The sequence below is a fragment of the Triturus cristatus genome, chromosome 10 (genome assembly GCF_964204655.1).
Source record: "Triturus cristatus chromosome 10, aTriCri1.1, whole genome shotgun sequence".
Lineage (NCBI taxonomy): Eukaryota > Metazoa > Chordata > Amphibia > Caudata > Salamandridae > Triturus > Triturus cristatus.
In genome coordinates, this window is record NC_140593.1 from 851090879 (window position 1) to 851110046 (window position 19168).

A 19168-nucleotide genomic window follows, 5' to 3' on the forward strand; every position below is an offset into this window, starting at 1 on the left:
CCAAGGGGAGGTTGGCGGGACTCACTGAGAAGCAAACAGAGCCCAACCCAGGGAGAGCCAGGCACGGACTCACCCAGTAACGAGCAGCACCTAACCTAGGGGGAGGCAGGTGCAGACTCATCCAGCAGCGAGCAAAGCTCAACCAAGCGGGAGGCAGGCGCAGACTGACACAGAAGCGAAAAGAGCCCAACCAACAGGAGAGGCAGGAGCATACTGACCCAGAAGCAAACAGACCAACCAAGGGAGAGGGAGGCGCAAATTCACCCAGAAGCGAGCAGAGCCCAACCCAGGGGGAGGTTGGCGGGGACACACCCAGAAGTGAGCAGAGCCTACCCTAGATGGAGGCAGGCACAGACTTACCCCGAAGCAAGAACAGCCCAACCCACGGGGAGGCAGGAGCAGACTCACCCAGCAGCGAGCAAAGCTCAACCCAAGGGGAGGCAGGCACAGACTGTCCCAGAAGCAAAAAGAGCACGTACTGACCCTGAAGGGAATAGAGCCCAACCCAGTTGGAGACACTCGCAGACTAAGCCGGCATCGAGCAAAGCTCAACCCAGTGGGAGGCATGCGCAGACTCACCCAGTAGCGGGCAGAGCCCAACCCAGGGGGAGGCAGGCATAGACAGACCCAGAAGCAAGCAGCGCCTAACCTAGGGGGAGGGAGGCGCAGGCTCACCCAACAGCGAGTAAAGCTCAACCCAGGGGTAGGCATGCGCAGACTCACCCAGTAGCCAGCAGAGCCGAACCCAGGTGAAGGCAAGCACAGACTGACCCAGAAGCGAAAACAGTCCAACGCAGGGGGGAGGCAGGCACATGCTGACCCTGAAGCAGACAGATCCCATCCGAGGGGAAGGCAGGCACGGATTCCCCTAGAAGCAAACAGAGCCCAAACCAGGGGGAGGAAGGAACGGACTCACCCAGAAGCAAGCAGCGCCTAACCTAGGGGGAGGGAGGCACAGGCTCACTTAGCAGCGAGTAAAGCTCAACCCAGGGGTAGGCATGTGCAGACTCACCCAGTAGCCAGCAGAGCCGAACCCAGGGGGAGGCAGACACGGACTCACCCAGTAGCAGGCAGAGCCGAACCCAGGGGGAGCAGGCACTGACTCACACAATAGCAGGCAGAGCCCAATCCAAGGGAGAAAGGTGCTGACTAAGCCTGGACGAAGCACTACGCTACGCTCGCGTAGTTTGCGAAGTTCGCGTTACTTCGCACTACGCGAACTGCACGTAGCACAGTGCGGACATGCGTAGCGTAGTGTTGCGTAGTGCTGCGGTCATTTTTTGCTTGCTCGCGGTCCTCAACGTCAAGTTGGCGACCGCGAGCAAGCAAAATGACATCCCGGCGCGACTTTTTCCTTGTTCGCGATCAGCAACATCAAGTTGGCGATCGCGAGCATGGAAAATAAACCTCCCGGCGAGATTCCCAACGCGAGGAGGTCAGGTTTCTCATTGCGAGGGGTCGCGTATGCTCGCGACCGCTCGCGATGAGAAACTACCAGTTTGCACTGTGCAAGATGCCATTTTCAATGATTGCACAGTGCCGGTTGCTTGTCCGCACTGTGCAATCATTGAAAACAACATCTTGCACAGTGCGAACAGGTTACTACGCAGTTCGCGAAGTGCTACGCGTAGCGCGAACTTCACTTTGCGTAGCTTCGCGAAGTGCTACTTCGCGAACTACGCCCACCCTTAGTGCTGACTCACCCAGCAGCGAGCAAAGCTCAACCAAGGGGGAGGCAGGCACATACAGACCCTGAAGCTAACTGAACCCAACAGAGAGGGAGGCAGGTGCAAATTCACCCAGAAGCGAGCAAGAAGCGCCAAACCCAAGGGGAGGCAGGTACAGACTCACCTAGAAGCGGGCAGAGCCCAACCCAGGGGGAGGCAGGCGCAGACTCACCCAGAAGCAAAAAGAGCCTAACCCAAGGGGGAGGAAGGAGCGGACTCACCCAGAAGCAAGCAGCGCCTAACCTAGGGGGAGGGAGGCGCAGACTCACCCAGTAGCCAGCAGAGCCGAACCCAGGGGGAGGCAGGCACAGACTCACCCAGAAACTAGCAGCACCTAACCTAGGGGGAGGCAGTCACAGACTGACCCAGAAGCGTAAAGAGCCCATCCCAGGCGGGGAGGTAGGCACGTACTGACCCTGAAGCGAACAGAGCCCAACCGAGGGGAAGGCAGGCACGGATTTCCCCTGAAGCGAACAGAGCCCAACCTAGTGGGAGGCAGGAGCAGACTCACCCAGAAGCAAGCTGAGCCCAACTCAGGGGGAGGCTGGAGGGGACTCACCCAACATTGAGCAGAGCTTAACCTAGAGGGAGGCAGGCACAGACACACCCAGTAGCAAGAACTGCCTAACCAAGGGGGAGGCAGGCGCAGACTCACCCAGTAGCGGGCAGAGCCCAACCCAGGGGGAGACAGGCGAGGACAGACCCAGAAGCGAAAAGAGCCCATCCCAGGAGGGAGGCAGGCACGTACTGATCATGAAGCGAACAGAGCCCATCCGAGGTGGAGGCAGTCACTGATTCCCCCATAAGTGAACAGAGCCCAACCGAGGGGGAGGAAGCCGCGGACTCAACCAGCAGCTAGCAAAGCTCAAACCAGGGGGAGGCAGGTGCAGACTGACCCAGAAGCAAAAAGAGCCGAATCCAGGAGGGAGGCAGGCACGGACTCACCCAGTAGCAGGCAGAGCCGAACCCAGGGGGAGGCAGGCACTGACTCACCAAGTAGCAGGCAGAGCCCAACCCAGGGGGAGGCAGGCACTGACTCACCCAGTAGCAGGCAGAGCCGAACCCAGGGGGAGGCAGGCACGGATTCACCCAGTAGCAGGCAGAGCTGAACCCAGGGGGATGCAGGCACGGACTCACCCAGTAGCAGGCAGAGCCGAACCCAGGGGGAGGCAGGCATTGACTCACCCAGTAGCAGGCAGAGCCCAACCCAGGGGGAGGCAGGCACTGACTCACCCAGTAGCAGGCAGAGCCCAACCCAGGGGGTGACAGGCGCAGACTCTCCCAGCAACGAGCAAAGCTCAACCAAGGGGGAGGCAGGCACGTACTGACCCTGAAGGGAATAGAGCCCATCCGAGGGTGAGGCAGGTGCTCATTCCCCCATAAGTGAACAGAGCCCAGCCGAGGGGGAGGAAGGCGCGGACTCACCCAGAAGCGAGCAGCGCCTAACCTAGGGGGAGGCAGGAGCAGGCTCACTCAGCAGCGAACAAAGCTCAAGCCAGGGGGGAGTCATTCGCAGACTCCCCCAGTAGCTGGCAGAGCCCAACCCAGGGGAGGTGGGCACGGACTTACCCAGTAGCAGGTAGAGCCCAACCCAGTGGGAGGCAGGTGCGTACTGACCCTGAAGCCAACAGACCAACCGAGGGGAAGGCAGGAGCAAATGCCCCCAGATGCGAGCATCGCCTAACCTTTGGAGAGGCAGGCGAGCAGAGCCGAACTCTGGGGGAGGTTGGCGGGGACACACCCAGAAGTGAGCAGAGCCTAACCCATGGGGAGGCAGGAGCAGACTCACCCAGCAGCAAGCAAACCTCAACCCAGGGGGAGACAGGCGCAGACTGACCCAGAAGCAAAAAGAGCCAAACCCAGGGATGAGGGAAGCACGTACTGTCCCTGAAGGGAATAGAGCCCAACCCAGTTGGAGACAGGCGCAGACTAAGCCGGCATCGAGCAAATTTCAACCCAGTGGGAGGCATGCGCAGACTCACCCAGTAGCGGGCAGAGCCCAACCCAGGGGGAGACAGGCGCAGATTCACCCAGCAGCGAGCAAAGACTGTTTAGTTGAACATTGTCTTTGTCATACATCAATGCATTAAACCCCCTACTACTATGTGGTGATTGCTTGATTTCAGAATGTATTATGATTTTACTTTTCACCGGAGATAGAGCTGGAATTGGCTGGAGTTAGCTGCACTTAAGGTTTAATGTAAAGTGTGATAGAAGACATTAGCCTTTTATATCAACAAAGCCACTGTTAGCATTTTAGAGGCTCAGTGGGCAGGACTGAAGCTATATTTTCCTAGGCTAGCAGATTGATTTCTCTATACTCTGCCATCAACTGACACCTAAGTAATGGGCAGTGAAAAGCGTCACCATATTAGTAGGAAGAAGAAATTCTGTATTTTTAGATTCACTTACAGAGAATGCAGTGGCTTTCATTTCTCCATATATAAAATAGGCTCTATTTGAGGTTTATGATGTTATCTACTAATAAAATTTAGCAGCACCTGGGTAACCTCAGCACATTAGTGTGTATGAATGTGCAGAAACCAGGAGACCCAGTGGTTGGTGTACAAAGAAAAGGCCATTGAGGATACTCAACATACAATTAACAACTGCAGCTTTCTACAGGGCATAAAGAGGAACATGAGCAGGGTAACAGTCTGCACTGCTGTCTATGTGAGAGGTGCTGGGGTGGACTGGCCTACAGCGAAATCTGGCAGTGCCTGAAGGGCTGGTCTCACTGATCTTTGAATGGGCTGTTTTTGTATCGGTGTATGGGCCAGTTTTATGGTTTGGTGGGCAGTTTTTACACAAACACTGCTTGCAGCAAGCACAAATGGATGCATGCTTGCATACCTTGCAAAACACTTATATGGCATGTCTGTACACATTCCTAACTGCCCTAATGTGCTAATGTGGGTCATTTTTAATTTGGTGCCTACCAGGGCCTATTTTATATTCCATCCCAGCTCTGAGGAGGTGGCAGTGGAGCAGCAGGAGTTAGGAGAGCTAGCAATAGATTCAACCACCAAAATATATTCAGGTACAATTGCATTCTGGGGTAGAACTTGAAGGACTTTTCAATAGCCCTCAGAAGCTAATGAATAGTGAAGCGTATTTGAGAGTATTTATTGCACTAATTCTCTTTCTCATCTGGCACTTGACCAAAAATTACCTTATATGGAAATCGCAACATCTCCTGAGAGGTCAGTACTCTGAGAGGTGACAATGCAGTAGATGCGACAGGCTCATGAACATGTCGAGCTGAGCCTGACTTTGTGGGCCTCTTTTCTGTGCTGCGGTATGTGCCTTTTTAAGGCATAATTCTGTCAGGTAACTTCCTGATTTTCTTGTCGGCTAGTCAATTTCCCCATGTCTGTAAGTGAACAATCATTTTAAGGTAAACCATTCCGAGTTGAGATATTTTTCCTTGCCTGCTTCCACCGAAATACACACACACCTTCACCCTTTGGGAGGTCCAGGCACAAATCTCCTCTTTTGACAAACTAGACTTTTTATAGGATTTTTGGCCTGGCTTGACAGTGCTGTTATTTGCAAACATATTCTTCTAGTTCTTTAAAATATGCATTCAATGGGGTTTTGTTACGCCCAGATGAGAATTTCTCTCATACCTCTTTCATTTGCCTGCTTGGCGTATGATTCCACTTCCTATAGAGTGCTTGGATTGCCAAGCGTGAGGGATTATTTTTCATCTGAAAACACACTGTCATCACCCACTCAGTTATTTAGCTCACACATGCAGTCTATAGAAAAAGGGATTATTTTCAGTATTTCTTTTATTTTAATAGGCTTTTTAAATGATTGCGTCACAATTTCAGTAAGCCAGTCACTACCACCATCGCCATGATCACCATGCCTCCTCCATTACCACCATCACCACCAACCTCCCTACCACCCTTATCACTACTATTACTATTGTCATCATTACCACCACTAGCATTTGGACATGCCTGTGTTCGCTCTACTCTATGAAAGCCAGATTATTGGCTTTGACTTTATTTTAAGAAGAGCCAAAAACACAATGTCAAGCTCTGTGATGCCAATTGTTTCTTGAAATATTTTGCACCCTCATGCCAAAGCCACCCATCATTGCCGGTCTACTAATAAATGTTCCTGGGTTCAAGACAAGCCTAACAAATAAATCAGACAACAATTTGGCAATTGGGATCTTCCTTTGAGGATTTGCAGAGGACTCAATCTTGTGGCCAATATTGCATGTGTCAGTCTGAATTGGCATGTGGCATGTAGAAAGTTGGACTTGGTTTTTTTTGTTTGTTTTTCTTGTCAGCAGGGAGGTGAGATCCATGCAGTACCAGGTGTATCCAGTTTAATGTTGTTACCACACTTATTTCTTGTTGTGATATCTGTACAATGACATTCTGTGGATGCCTCCGTTTGTGCTTCCATAATCTTTGCCAGACGTGGTTGACAGACTTCAACCCCTTGATTGCAGTACACTCTAGAGGCACAGACCAGTTTGACTATATTGAATGGCCATTATGTGTTAATGTTGCACTCACTTCTGTTTGTTCCCTGGCAACAGAGACTACCTGAATAACCAGTCATCTTTAACAGATTCTTACATGTGCACAATGATCTTAAAGAATTTCAGATATTGCTCAGATATTTCATAGTCCCAGTTTTGGGGCTAGAATCTCATTACCCTGAACACGTTATTTCTGTGCCACTGATCTAATAGCAGAAATACCTTGAGTTGCAAAGGCATGATGCTTGGGTAGGTCTGGCAGTCTGGTTCTTGTGCAAACTCACAGATGGTGAACATGTGCTGTGTAGAATTGACTGAGTGGCCAGCATTTGTTTTTAGGGAACACTAGGAGTCATGATGGGTAAAGCTTTCACCCTGATCTGTGACATTGGATGGATTCAGGCACTGGTGTGGAATTTTCCAGTTCAGTCTAGCAAAGGTAGTGACAAATGGAATTCCATGTAACTTGATAATAGCTGCAGATGTTCAGGTATTGTTGGATATCGATGATTGGGTCTGGTGTGGGGATGGTGTGTTTAACATCACAGGGTACAATATGAGTGGGGGATGAAAGCCACTTGCTACAGCGGGAACAATTTCCTACTGCAGCAGAGTGCTTCTGAAGATTCCTTTCTGACATATTAGCAAGCATGTAAAAGTTGTATCTTTAAGCTCATGACACACAATTAGAATCTGCTAAAAATGACAAAACAAAGCACTTTTGCACATACCCCAGTATTATCCGTTCCCTAAATCGGCACAGAGCACTGGAATATTTCACGTGTCTCTTTTCAATTCGTTAGTCATTTTAGCTAATTCATTCTAAAATTGCGATTTATATGCACTTTTGATTTCATCTTTTTCAAAATGTTTGCAGTGCACGGGAACCTCCTATCAAAACCTTATTTGAGGAAGGCTCACTTGCTGAAATTCAGAACGTATATTACATCTGGCTTTCAGCCTGCTAGTTGAGGATGTGGATGGAGCCAATACAGGACGTGGGTGGAGCCAGTGGAGAAAGTGGGTGGAGCCAGGGAAAGTGGGTAGGGCCTCCGACAAACGTTTGAGCACCTGGACTTCATATTTTACAAATTAAGCACTGCAGGCGTGGAATGACCCAGAAGAGAACACAGTCCAACCCAAGAGGGAGGCAGGCACGGACTGACCCAAAGGCAAACAGACCCCAACCCTGGGGAGAGGCACATGCGTACTGACCCTGAAGCGAGCAGAGCCAAACCCAGAGGGAGGTTGGCGGAGGCTCACCCAGTAGCAAGTACAGTCCAACCAAGGGCGAGGCAGGAGTGGACACACCCAGTAGCGGGCAGAACCCAACCCAGGGGGAGGCAGGCGCAGACTGACCCAGAAGCAATAATCAACCAACCCAGAGGGAAACAGGCGTGGAATGACCCAGAAGAGAACACAGTCCAACCCAAGAGGGAGGCAGGCACGGACTGACCCAAAGGCAAACAGACCCCAACCCTGGGGAGGGAGGCTCGGAGTAACCCAGAAGCAAACAAAGCCCAACACAGAGGGTGGCAGGAACAAATTCCCCCATTAGCGGGCAGAGCCCAACCGAGGGGGAGACAGGCGCAGACTCACCCAGAAGTGAGCAGCGCCCAACCCAGGGGGAGATTGGAAGGGACTTACCCAGAAGCGAACAGCACGCAACCCCTGGGGAGGCAGGAATGGACTCACCCAGAAACGAGCAGCACCTAACCTAGGGGGAGGCAGGCGCAGACTCACCCAGAAGCGAAAAGAGGGCATCGGGGGGGGGGGGTGGGGAGGAGGGAGGTAGGCACGTACTGACCCTGAAGCGAACAGAACCCATCAGAGGGGAAGGCAGGGACTGGTTCCCCCTGAAGCGAACAGAGCCGAACCTAGTGCGAGGCGGGAGTGGACTCACCCAGAAGCGAGCACCGTCTAACCTAGGGGAGGTAGGCAAAGACTCACCCAGAAGCGAGCAGAGCCCAACTCAGGGGGAGGCAGGTACAGACTGACCCAGTAGCAAGAAGCGCCAAACCCAGGGGGAGGCAGGTGCAGACACACCTAGAAGCGGGCAGAGCCCAACACAGGGGGAGGCAGGCAGACTCACCCAGTAGCAAGAACAGCCCAGGGGGAGGCTGGCAGGGACTCACCCCGAAGTGAGCAAAGCCTAACCTAGAGGGGGGTAGGCACAGACTCACCCAGTAGCAAGAACATCCCAACCAAGGGGAAGGCAGGTGCACACTCACCCAGCAGCTAGCAAAGCTCAATCCAGGAGGCAGGCGCAGACTGACTCAGAAGCAAAAAGAGCCAAACTCAGGGAGGAGGCAAGCACGTACTGACCCTGAAGGGAATAGAGCCCAACCCAGGGGGAGGAGGGCGCAGACTCACACACAAGCGAGCAGCGCCTAACCTAGGGGGAGGCAGGCGCGGACTCACCCGCAAGCGAGCAGCTCCTAACCTAGGGAGAGGCAAGCACAAATTCACCCAGAAGCGAGCAGAGCTCAACCCAGGTGAAGGCAAGCGCAGACTCACTTAGAAGCGAAAAGAGCCCAACCCAGGGGGGCGGCAGGCACATGCTGACCCTGAAGCAGACAGATCCCATCCGAGGGGAAGGCAGGCGCGGATTCCCCCAGAAGCAAACAGAGCCCAACCGAGTGGGAGGCAGGAGCAGACTCACCCAGAAGCAAGCAGCGCCTAACCTGGGGGCGGCAGGCACAGACTCACCCAGAAGTGAGCAGAGCCCAACTCAGGGGGAGGGTGGAGGGGACTCACCCAGAAGCGAGCAGCACCTCACCTAGGGGGAGGCAGGCGCAGGCTCACCCAGTAGCGAGTAAAGCTCAACCCAGGAGAAGGCATGCTCAGACTCACCCAGTAGCCGGTAGAGCCCAAACCAGGGGGAGGCAGGCACTGACTCACCCAGTAGCAGGCAGAGCCCAACCCAAGGGAGAAAGGCGCATACTCACCCAGCAGCGAGCAAAGCTCAAACAAGGGGGAGGCAGGCGCATACAGACCCAGAAGCGAACTGAGACCAACAGAGAGGGAGGCTGGCGCAAATTCACTCAGAAGCGAGCAGAACCCAACTCAGGGGAAGGCAGGTCCTGACACACCCAGAGGGGAACAGAGCCCAACCCAGTAGAAGCAGGCACGGACCCACCCAGAAGTGAGCAGATCTCAACCCAGGAGGAAGCAGGCTTTGGTTTACCCAGAAGCGAGTGGCGCCCAACCCAGGGGGAGGCAGGCGCAGGTTCAACCAGAAGTGAGCAGAATCCAACCCAGTGGAAGACAGGCACGGACTGACCCAGAAATGAGAGAAGCCAAACCCAGAGGGAGGCAAGCGTGGGTTCCCCTAGAAGCAAACATAGCCCAACCCAGAGGGAGACAGGCAAAGGTTCCCCCAGAAATTAAAAGAGCCCAACCCGTAGTGAGGCAGGTGCAGTTTCGTCCAGAGGCGAACACAGCCTAACCCAGAGGAAGGCAGGCGCAGGTTCACCTGGAAGCAGGCACAGTTTCACCCAAAAGCAAGCAGAGTCCAACCCAGGGGGAGGCAGGCGCGGATTCACCAAGTAGCGACCAGAGCTCAACCCAGGCAGAGGCAGGCGGAGACCCACACAGAAGCTAAACCTCCACAGTTAAATATTAATGTCTAATCTGATAGACATTTGTAACAGTACAGCCCAGGCATCGTTATGTATAATTTTGTTAGTTCTAGTCAAATTTGCATCAAGATGGTGATTATGTAGATGGGCTGCCATGGCACATAATGTTTAATTTCTTGATTTTTACTAATTAGCGACACCAATCTTCTTGCAGATGTACAGTAATGCAACTTATTAATGGCATCAGAAGCCCGTTGACAATGACCTACTTATGCATGAGCTCCGCTGTGCTGCGATTGGCTGATGCATATCTGGCACTACTTAGAGGCCCCCCACACACACCATTGGGATGCTCTTTCAGAAATGGCTATTTACATCGCCCCCATAGCAGTGGGGTAGCGTGATGCGTCTTTAATTACCGTTGAACGGCTTACATAAAAGCAACATCAGATGAAAAATAAACAACAATGACCTTAGAAATAACAAGGCACTTGTTTTCAGCAAGCATGGCAGCGCAATGTTATGCATGCTCCCACAACCCATGTGTTAATTAGTAGCTGTCTGAAAATGCTCATTAGCGTGGAGTCCTTCAGTTCCTTTTATAGTCATAGGCAGGACTGTGAGACTCCCTCATACGCCAGTTTCCTCAGGGCTTTAAGTGGAATGAAAAAACTGGGGGGGGGATAGTCTCTCAAAGGGGCATGGCTAATGTAATTAAGGGTGTGGCTTGAAACATGTAAGCTAAAAATCTATGCTCCGCATAGTGTGCCGCCCGACTTTTATTTTTGTTGTTTCTGTCATTGCATCCAGATATATAAGACAAGTAGCATTACACCTATAAGAAGCCAGGACTATTGGCTTGGTCAATGGTTGTTAGTTGCATAAGATAAATAAGCAGCAACTATGGCTTGTATAGAATATTGAAAAAACTTCCACTTAAAGCCCTAGTGACACTACGACAGTGTTGCTACTCCTGAGTTCCAAAAAGAGAAGGGAAATCCAGAAAGAAAATGGCTCTCTTTAAAGATTTCCCTTCCCCCCACAACGCTCACCTGGCATGACGTCATGCTGTAACTTCTCCACTAGTGTGTGCAGTGTGAGCATGTGCACATTAATGTGCCTGCTGTCACTGCAGTCCAGAAAAAAATGGACCGCCTGTGCTAGGGCACAAAACAGAGCCCGATAGATACCCGTTTAGAGACCACCTTTAAAAAACTGTGGGTGCTCAGCACTGGTGAGACCAGGCCCACTTAAAGCCCTGCGCTTCCTACAGTCGTGAAGGTACAGAGACTTACTGGGACACATACATGATCCACCATTGATATCACGAGTATTCGGAGCTTTAAGTGGGATGAAAACACTAAGGGGGGGGGGTCCCTCAAAGGGGTGTGGCCTGTGTAATTAAGGGAGTGGCTTAGGAACACCTAAGCTGAAAATCTGTGTTGAGCATAGTTGCCACCCCTCTGGTATTTTCCAGCTTCCGTCATTGCATCCAGCTATATATTACAGCAAGTAATATTACACCTACAACAAGTCAGGACTATTGGCTTTGCCAATGGTTGTTAGTTGCGGAAGATAAATAAGCGACAGCTACGGCTTGGTTATATAGAATACAAAAAGCTTCAGTTCTGAAACGATGAGACTGTGAAAGGACTAGAACGAGTCTCTTTGAAGTTGCAAAGGCAGTGAAGGGTGGTGCTGCTGCAGAGTTAGATTTTTTTCACCCTGAGGCTGAGAGCAAAAATGGGGAGCCGGATAGAGACCCGTCTCAGCACCTGCTTTTTAGAACTGCCGGTACTGAGCACCGGCAGGACCCAGCCCATTTAAGCCCTGGGAGTATTGTTCCATGTTGGTCACAGCACACAAACATCTATGGAAACACAGGGAAGTCCTTCCAATTTAGCTTGGCTGCTCCACATTGGCTGAGGGGTCAGTCATAAAAGATAGTGCGGTTTGGAATGGTTCGAGAGTGAATGCAGAGGTAAGAAAATGCGTTCTCTTCTTTAATACATCTCTCCAGAAGGTATAAGCTTCATACTCAATAAAATTAAACTGTCAAAAGCGGGAGTACACATGGCCATGGAGGAAACCAGCAGGAATCGTAAATCCGTGGAATTTGAACAACCTTTTTGCTACAGGTGCTTTGGCTCTGTAGCCAGGACCTCGACCTTCCCAAGAAGGTTTAGACAAGGTTTCTATGGAATCTTTATAAAAACTCACCGAACGTGGGGCTGAAAGGAGCAAAATACACTCCGATGCTTGCAATTACAACCTCTCTAAAGAAAATTCATACACCAGGTCCTTGCTGGGTCTCAAACTCCGTAATTTCCATGTTAGTGGCCGATATCTTAAAAAAATAGTAGACCTGTCAGATCATGCAACCCACAGGGGGTTTTGGGACAGTGAAGCAAATATATATATATATTTTTTTAATTTCAATAGGATTTTTATTGATATTTTTGTATAAAAAAAAGACACAAAACAAACACACAAAACTAAACATTTAGTCATACAGAAACATAGAACATGCACAAAGTCTGTGGTTTCTACGATCGACGGTACCTTCCGCTTCTCTCTGTTTCCTTTATACACTGTCTAGTGGAAGGGTTGACTTTTAAGCTAAAATGAGAGCATTGGGCTATTTGGTTGCATTCCAGTATACAACAAAGACTCCCACAAGCATTACCAATGGTCAGCTGTCTACTTCCGTTCCACATTTGAGACACTGGAGCAAGTTGAGTGTGACTGAGGCCTCTTTAATCTTTTGAAAAGAGTGCATGAACTTTGCTTCCACATGGACACACATGAGGGTTAGGGATACATGCACACTGATAAATACAATGCTGATTAGACTTAAAGCGGGGTTGCGCCCCATTCCTTATCCTTTTTATTTTATCTTTACATGGATCATCACAGAGGTTCCTTGGTGTCCTGTGCCTTCTCACAATGGTGCAAGAAAAACGTGTAAATCTTTATCTTAGATATCCTTCTGATTGGCCTATGAAGGCCATTAGATTCATTATCACTTTTTTTTAGCTAGAATAAAAACAAAATAACAAAACTAAGCCCCAAGAGATATTCTTTGGGAATAAGTGCATGAAATGTGTGTAGGCATTTGATTAAAAAATAAAAAGCATCAGTGGTTGACAAACATTTGTATCTCGGAAGACTCCCTTGGATCACCTGGATTTGGGGTGAGGCAGCATGGTAGTAAAATTAAAATATGGAAATGGGACCCGCCTCTTCCAGCAGAGACTGCGAAGTATGCGATTCACTGGAGCGTTCATCTTTTTGTCGACAGCATGATTCAGTAACTTATAATACTTGGGCTTTAAACTATTGTTGAGTGGAAATTGAAGCAAATGTCTTACTTTATCTCTAAGCAATAAACTTTTTTAAAACAAAATATTTTATGAACGTTTTTGACTGAATGAACTATTTACAATACCAAAACAACAGTCTTGTCTTGGGTTCTGGTAGTAACTAAGACATTGTTCCAAGTCCTGAACTTTTCACTACAAATCATTGCAATCATGTGTAGATCATTACTGTTAGGTGTATCAGGGTAATTAATCCAATGGACACAAACCAAGACTTCAACACCCAGAATGCACTTAGCTGGAAAACAAAAGATCAAGAATAGAAACTGTGTCCTTAATGACAGTGAGTGATGTTTGGCTTTTGGCTGAGATCATGGCTTTGTTAACTGAACATTTCCATTATAAAACCGTTTGGACATTTGAGCCAATAGCAGTGTGATCTGGCAGCAGTACTGTTAACTAGGGAGTGAAAGTCTCCTGTCTAATCCCATGTGGCACTTAATCAATTAACTGACATCTGGGCAATCATACAGAATATTGAAGACCTCCATTCTAAACCCAGCTCTGGCTCTTTACAAAATAATCATCAGGTATAAGGGTGCAACACAGAGTACTGTGCTACGTGGTACTGTCCCAACTAGGAGTTCCCAAGACCTATTCCTGCCTCGTCTTGGTGTCTGGTCCGGTCTCAAATGAACAACTGCAAATGGAGCTGTCCATTCTGCAATTAACAATACATTAAAAAGTGAAACTTTCTAACACTTAGTAAGAACGGGGGTGTAAACAGCCTACAAAATGTTCTATGTCTATCTACTAAGAGTCACAAAATACACAACAGGTTTGAGGTTCAGAAAGGGCACAGACAGAAATATAGTGCCAATGTATACCCATATAGATGTTGTCAAGTGCCTAAATAGCTGGCTTTGCAGCCTAGAGACTTGGGGGCTAACTCAATTTTTGGTAATAAATTGAGTTTTGTTACTCCCTTAAAAGCAAACCCAATGACTGGATTGGGGGCCTAGAGATCATATTCCCATACCTAGCAGGGTTTAGGCAAAAAGTTGGTATTAACGACCACGTTTTAAGGCTGCTGATTATCGTTTGGAAGTATACTAGACTCAGAGAGGGACACCTAGATATTACATTTGTTGACCTTAGAGCAGCCTTTGGCTTTGGCCATCCTTAAAAGGAACTCGGGGGTTCCAGATGTCCTCTTTAGCCAGATAACTAGACTCCACCAAAGCAATTATGCCCACGTCTGCCTGGGAACTGGAAGGCAAATAATCAATGGAATTCCAATTGGTAGGGGAATGAGACAAGGATGCGTCCTGGCCCCTACCCTCTTCTCCATAAACATTAACGATGTAGCGGAAGCTCTTTTACAGGGGAATATAGATGCACCCAAATTAGACGGGGCCAGGGTTCCCGCACTTTTATTTGTGATGTGACCCTTTCAATTTCCGAGACCCCGATGGGCCTTCATCAGCTCTTGATTAATTTTAACGATGTTTCTCTATTTAAGAGCCTTGATATTAATATCTTGAAAACTAAATTTATGACTGTCAGGCCACATAAAACATTTAAGCAAGCCATCTCTTTGGCAAATAAAAAACTTAGTTGAGTCTCTAGACTCAAGTACGTAGACAATCGTTGATAGCACACTGTCATGGTCTCCACATATAGGGAAGAGAAGGGTTGAGACCCAACATAACGGCTCGGCAATTTACAGGTGGTTCCAGTTACAGCTTTGAGAGCCTTACTCCCAGCACTTGAACTCTATAAACTAAAGGCCCAATTGGCCTCCTTGTATGTGGCAGAAATTTGGGAATACAGTAATCCAGATGCCCTCACCATAAACAAAAACAGGTTTCTGCACTCACTACTCCATCTTCCATCGAGCACTCCCCTAATACCAATGTTTTATGATACCAATTTAAAGAGTGGAAGAAGTGGCTAGACTAAGGCTCCTCCTTTATAGGGTGAGGCTTTGGACCACGGAAGAGTTGAGGCTCTACCAGATGGCAGTCGAGGAACTGCTAGCCCTCGACAAAGCCCTCACCTTCCTGTGGTTCACACACGCCCACCAATGGTTTGAAAAATTGGAACTTGGATCCTTCTGGTCAGAACCTGCCTCGTTGGTGGCTACTTCCAAGCTGCAGCTAAATAATCGTTACTGGGAGTACATCTACACCAGCCTTTTTCATAGTTCCTCCCTTGGTAGGCTGAGAGATCAATTCCTGTCTACTAAAGATCGCCCCTGTTATGAATCGTATCTTGACCTCCTGCTCCAGCAATAAGCAAAAATTGTATTTTTATCCTTTCACTATGACACATTGGAACTGGGGTCATTCATGGCACTATGGAAGTCTTACAGGAGTGCTGCTTATTCACCTGAATGCATTTTTATTCGATTTGCTAGCTTCAAATGAAACTACACACCATGTGCTATTTTTTGGTCCAGCATATGAAAAGCCTAGAGGCAAATGGATATGCCCACTGTGCAAGTATTATGGCTTTCAGACTTACCAGGAGGCAATGAGAATATTGAAGGGAAACACATCCATTTACAATGTTTTTGCACTATGTACGTTTTTATTCATGGCTGAGTTAATAAGTATAGCTAAAGGTCTTTTAAATTCTAAACCAGGACAAATCGGCTATCTGCACTTTCTGCTTCTTTAGTACATGAACATGTTTGTTACTCCAGGCTGTGTTACGAAAATTCTTTTACATTCTTTTGTAGTAATGATGACACGCTGTAACTTGTAATCCAAGTAGGTTTATTCACAGGTAGATCCTTATCAACAGGTAGATCATCATTAACAGGTATATAAGTCCTGTAATGTAGTTTGTAAGCTGATATCAACAGCCCCACCAGGAGCAGCATGCTAGCTGCTCAGCCCCTCTCACCAACTGATGCTCCTCATCCAGTCACCCAGGCATTCTACTCAAGGTCCACTCACCAACATTCCATGCAGAAGACACACACAGGCTGAGCAGCTAGAGTAGAGAAACATAGGGAATAAAAACATGTGAGATCACTATATCTTTTTAAAGAGTTTTTATGACAGGATTTAAGTGATTTTATATGGTCTTAACAATTTCCAAAAATTGCATTTAAATGATTGTTTTATTGTCTGCAAGTTTCAAGGAATCAATTTTCCGAAATAAACTTTATAAGGTTTCTACTCCCTTAAAATAACAAAATCTCCCTGTGTCAGAAATTCAAAAATGTGTAAAAGGAAAGCTTCTCCTAGGTGAAAGTTCATAATGGATAGGAACCGGTAGAAAAGTAGACAGAAGCAATGACTGGATTCTGGATGCTGGATGCTTTTTAACGACAGTCCTTTGATAATGACTTCGATCCTAATTTATTTCTACTGCTTTCGATGAATTGCTAAATTCACTAAATACCTTTAACTGACACCTATCCATTGATTAGTAAGAAACAGAAAAATCATGCTTCAAATTACACAGATCACCAGCAGTTTTTGAGTAACCACAATGAAATACCATTCAAATAAAGATTTCTAAAACTGTATATAAATTAAGGTGGCAGGGTCAAAGGCTGCGGGATCCTTGTTGGGGTAAGATGGGAGGAGAAGCTGGCGTCCATCAGACAAGAGAACAGAAAATGGTTCTCCTGCTGACCAAATACCTCATGACATCACACACATGCCTTTCACAGCTGCGGCACAGAAGATCCTTATGAAATGCTGAAACTAACTCTGCAGTCGTATTTTAGCCGTCGCAACAGCAAATGAGGACAACCATAAAAGGATGAAGGACACAAAACATACACCTATTCCAAGGCATCATACTAAGTGGCAAGAGGAGGGCAGGTGACCTATGGTCAGGAGGGGGTTCCAACTGAATACGGACACACTGCCTTTTAGAAATACATATTGCGGCAGTGTGCATGGCCCTCCTATCAACTACTAAGGCCGATTCATTTAGACTGAGGCAAAACCACTCAAGTGGAAAAACACTTTATCAGGAACTAAATCGCTAATCATTCCACTCTAATGGAAAATGTGCTCTGTTGAGCTTCTGAGCCATTACCGGATGTGACTCAGAGAGGACGCGATGATGGTGGCGCGGAAGACGTGGCGCACAAGGGAGGGGGGGAGAGGCAGCGATGGGGAGTCGAGACTGTACCTTAAAAAGCAGACTGTCGTCCTTCTGCTCGGCATACATGGAGGTGAGGCGGTTCTGGTTCTCGGTGGTGATATCGATCTGGTACCCAGTCAGCATGTAGCACACCGTCCGGATCTTCTTCTGAAAAACCTCCTTGAGCCTCTGGTTCTTGAGTTCCGCGCTTTTGACTTGTTTCTTCAGATCTAAGTTTTCAGATAGAAATGAAATTAATCCCTTTTGAGTATGGATTATAGTGGGGAATAACTAGGCATGCAGTTCATTCAGGTTGCTTGTCTTATACAAATCACAAACATGATCAAAGTTGATTCAGCGGGTGGGACATCAGGAACCCACACGCATCACAACAATAATGCATCACTGCAGTAAGTCCAAGAGGCCATCCTGAAAACACTGGCACATCTTCCTACTGACTGGACTGCAGCACTGCAGGCTCAGGAAGGAAACCTGTCAAAGTCACCCTTTCCCATGCAGCCAAATGTCCTCATGGGATATAATAATGCCACCCAATCAGCCAGCCTAATATTTTTCAAATACATGACTTGAGATTTTGGGACTTGTAATATCACTAACCCTATAATAAGCCTGGGCCCTAGAAGGCCCTGCGTGCAAAGTAATGTTGACTAAAAGCAAGCAGAGGGTAAAAGTGCCCCTCTGGACTGGAGTCCAGGTAGCAGGTTTGTCTTCTTCAGAGAATTATTTTTAGGATTCCCACAATAATTTCTACCCCTGCTGACTATATTACAGTGCTTAATTTGTAAAATTGTAAGTGCCAGGGCCCTCGTCAGGAGGGCACAGCAGCTAGTACCACCCATTGGCCCTTCTAGCGCTATCAATGACAGTACCAAACCAGCTATTTATTAACCATCACACCGTGTGACAGTTCAGACTATTCCAGGCTCCCAAAGCTATAAGATTAGCATGGGCGGCAGATATTAGTCATTTGTAACGTATATTGAATTAGTAAACAACTGTTATACTCACTCTAAATCAGACAAACCGCACCACCATGTGGCAGACTGTCATAAGTGCCGGTGCCGAGCACCGGGAACCACCAGATCAAATTAAGCACTGCTATTTTAGAAAATCGGTTCAAGCACTCTACAGCATATTACGAAGCAGTGAGTAATCTTCCTATTGGATTCTACTACATTTATTATTGCAGATGATCCATGTCCAAACACACATGTAATCAGAATATAATATATGGGAGCCTGCTATCCCTGTATAAAAGTCCATCTCTAATTACCTCATCAAAGGTCTCCAGTCACCTGTAATAACAAAATGACGCAGCTGCACAACTGTAATACATAATTCCAGCCGAGTTGTGGCGCCATAATGCCTGGTGCCAGAGCCAGCAATCAAGGTGAAAGGCAGGTCACAGAGCATCATTGCAGCAGAAGCTTAAACAAAGCTGCTAATACCCAAATTGGCTCTGCATTCTTCTGATCTTTTTCCTCAATGGAACAGTGATGAGTAGTACGGAGATATTAATAGGAACACGTTTCTTTTTTCCGCACTAAAGTTCATTGCACGAATATCACAATAGCTCTCTCTACCCATTGTTAGCCCCATCATTTTTTTTTTATCTGACTTACATTAAACAATATCTTTTTGAAACAAATTACCTACACTGCTTTTTGACTAGATTAATTTCACACTAGATTCTGCTTTCACTCTTCATTTTTTTAACCCATCTTTTATCAGAATTTTTGTGATAGACAGTCACAATATTACAGGAGTAAACATTGCTTACAACTTTTGCATACAAATGGGCAAATATTTGGTTCATGCGCAAATAAAGCAATAATATATCACAAACCGTAGCAGCAAAAAAAAAAAAAAAAAAAAAACAACCGAGAGTCTGATTCTATGCGGTGT

The 19168-nt window shown here is 47.7% G+C and overlaps 1 protein-coding gene across 1 annotated transcript in view; it reads right to left on the reverse strand.

The window, feature by feature from the left end:
* Positions 1 to 19168, reverse strand: part of LOC146793599 (mitotic spindle assembly checkpoint protein MAD1-like) — an 897449-nt gene that overhangs the window by 447652 nt on the left and 430629 nt on the right. Inside the window, exon 4 of the mRNA XM_085630171.1 lies at positions 17291 to 17472. The gene's annotated coding sequence lies outside the window, so the exon portion shown is untranslated. The remainder of the gene's footprint in view (positions 1 to 17290; positions 17473 to 19168) is intronic.